Genomic DNA, 3,336 nt, shown 5'->3' with positions numbered 1-3,336 from the left:
GGACAGAGCGCCAGGCCGGGAGTCAGGAAGACTCATCTTCCAGAGTTTAAATATGGCCTCAGACACTTACTAGCTGTGTGACCTCAAGTAAGTCACTTCACCCTGTTTGCCTCAGTTTCCTCACCTGTAAGATGAGTTGAAGAAGGAAATGGCAAGCCACTCCAGTATTTCTGCCAAGAAAACCCCCAATGGGGTCACGAAGTGTCAGCCACAACTAAAATGACTCAACAACAACCTATAAAGCAATAGTGCAGCTAAGTCAGGAGATGAAGTGGTCCATTGTCCAGAGTGGGAATGAGGAGAAAGGCAGCTCTGAATGTAGGGATCCATAGAGACAAGACCATGCTAGCATCAGCTCTGTTCAAGGACAAGAAGGGTACATTACACCACGAGGTAAAAGGCCAGGAAGGCTGTGAAGAGAAAGCACTTCCACTAGCTTCCTATTAGGTCTCCCTGTGGCCAGTTTCTCTCTACTCCAATCCTTCCTTCATTCAATTGCCCAAATGATTTTCTTAAAGCCCAGGACCAACCACGTCACACCCCTATTCAATAAATCCCAATGGTTTCCTATGATCTCCAAGATCAAATACAAATCATCTGTTTGACATTTAAAGTCTTTCATAACCTACCCCATCACCACCACACACACGTACATACCTTTCCAGTCTTCTTATGCCTTATTCCCAGCTATACAGTCTTCAATCCAGCAATGTTAGCCTTGCTAGTCCCTCTGGGCATTTTCTCTGGCTATCCCCCATCCCTAGAATTCTCTCCTTTTTCATCCCTGTCTCCCGGCCTCCCAGGCTTCTTTCAAGTCCCAAATAAAATCATACCTTCTAACATGAAACCTTTCCCAACCTCTCAATCCTAGTGCCTTCCTGCCATTAATTATCTTCTATTTATCCTGTATATGTAGCTCGTTCGTACATATCTCTTTGTTGCAGTCTCCCCATTAGACTGTGAGCTCCCTGAGGGTAGGGCTTGTCTTTTGACTCTTTTTCTGCCTCTGTTTCCCCAGTGCTTAGTGTCTGGCACTTAGAAGACACAGAATAAATGTTTGTTGACTAACTGATTAACTAGAAAAATAGAATGTCAGCGCTCCTGGGCAAAGCCCCATTTGCACTGCATTAGTTGCAGCTCTGAGTAGGCCTGAGGTTAAATTGTGGTCTAGAGTAATAGAACAAAGAAAATCTAATTATCCTTCACAGGCAGCAAAGCCATAATATTAGCCCCAATTAAACTGATCTAACCAGCAATAAATACCAAGGACTTACTGACAGATAAGAGTTAGCTTTGTATTATACCAATTGGGATGTTAGGGCATCAGAATAAGCATTGGAGGAGAGCAAAGTCATGTCTAAAGTACAAACTAGAGAGTCAGCAGAAATGGAATTGCTGCATCTAGGGCAGCAAGGTGAAGAGTCAAGAGGTTATGGATGGGTCCAACAAATAGGAGTTAGAAGACAGCGACGTGGGGAGTCATGAGGTGGTGGGCAGGTCCAGTAAAGGGAAGCCAAAGAGTCTGACAATAAACATTCATCAAATGTATGTATCAAACACTGTGCTAAGCTCGGGTGATACAAAAAAAAAAAGGCCAAAGGTAGTCCCTGCCCTCAAGGAGATCACAGTCTAACGGGAGAAACAAGAAGCAAACAAATTTGTACCAACTACATACGGGATAAATGGGAATAATGAAGAGAGGAAAGGCACTAGAATTGAGGGGGTGGAGAAGACTTCCTGAAGAAGGTAGGATTTTAGTTGGGACTTAAAGGAAGCCGGGGAAGTCGGTCGAGGCAGGTAGAGTTGAGGTATGGGGGACAGCCAGAGGAAATACCCAGAGCTATGAGATGGAGTGTCTTGTTCGTGGAACAATAAAAGACTAGGACCTGGGACAGGTGAGGAGAAGGAGGAAAATGAAGAGAAGAATACAGCAGAATTGAGATAAGTCTAAAGAGACCAGAAAAAAATACCAGACGATGGCTCTGAGCTTCACCTAAACGACAGTTTGCCCCGTTCAGCATGTGCCCTGATGGAGAATCCTTTTTGTGGCAAGGCTTCATGTACTGTTCATGTCCTTATTCTCTTCTTTCGGGGAGGGAGAGGGATGCAGGGAATGGTCTGTACCTGTGATTTTTACTACTACAGGGAGCTGCCTGGGGCACTGAGGGTAGACGGCATCACTCAGCTAGTCTGTGTCAGAGCCTGGGACTTTATCCCAGATGTTCCTGACTCTGAGCTCAGCTCTCTAGCCGCCCTGCTCTGCTCCCTCTTTCCCTTCTGCCTCTTAAAAGGGCAACCCTGTCAGACTCTGTGGGATCCACATGACATCCTTCTTCCTAGGTTGTTTCCCCAGACCAAAATGCCCAGCGGGTGACGGGTTAGCTGTTGCTGTTCAGTCGTTTCTGTCATGCCCAAGACTTCATGACCCCATTTGGGGTTTTCTTGGTAAAGACACTGGAATGGCTTGCCATTTCCTTCTCCAGCTGATTTTACAGATGAAGAAACTGAGGCAAACAGGGTCAAGTGACTTGCCCAGGGTCACACAGCCAGGAAGCGTCTGAGGCAGATTTGAACTCGGGAAGATGAGTCTTCCTGACACCAGGCCTGGCACTCTCTCCACCACTGCCCCCAAGCCACCTATATTGAGTTTTGTTGTTGAGTTTATGGTACCTTAAGAGACATCTAGCAGGAAGCTGATTACTAGGGTTAAAAACGGTTACACTCCTGCACTGTTGGTTGCAAGCTTCCTAGCAGCTTCCCAGATTGAAAGGTCCATAATCCTCTCAATCAATGAGGTGCAACGTCAAGCATTCAAAATTCTTTCACAACTAATTCTTCTTTCCCACTTACGATTAGAGATATTTGGAGGTGATGGGCAAAGGCTTGAACCTAGATTTAATCAACACAGCAGGACCAAGACAAGGAGAGAGAAGACATGGGATAGATGCAAAATGAAGCTGATAACTGCAGATATGTCTATGATGTTTACTAAATGACTGGAAAGAAACTTGTGTCCCATGGTGCAATTTTTCAACTTCTGAGCAACCAGTCCAAGTGGAGGTTCCAAGAAGAGTCTCCAAGGAGATGCAGGGTTGGTCAGATACCTCTCTGTCTTTTAATTCCCTACAGCAATTGTCTACCAGGGCAGATTATACGCATGGCATAAGAACTAGGAAAACGCCAGATGGTTGCTCGTGGGCAGAGACAACATTTACACAGAACGAATGAGTGCTAGATCCAGAGTCAGAGGACCAGACCCTGTCTGACATCTACTACCCATGCGACAAGTCACTCGGACAAATAGCTCAGCCATCATCTATAAACTGTAAGGACCTG

This window comes from Phascolarctos cinereus, unplaced genomic scaffold (assembly GCF_003287225.1).
Source record: "Phascolarctos cinereus isolate Bilbo 61053 unplaced genomic scaffold, phaCin_HiC Scaffold_1;HRSCAF=81, whole genome shotgun sequence".
Taxonomy (NCBI): Eukaryota; Metazoa; Chordata; class Mammalia; order Diprotodontia; family Phascolarctidae; genus Phascolarctos; species Phascolarctos cinereus.
This window is presented reverse-complemented; position numbering follows the sequence as displayed.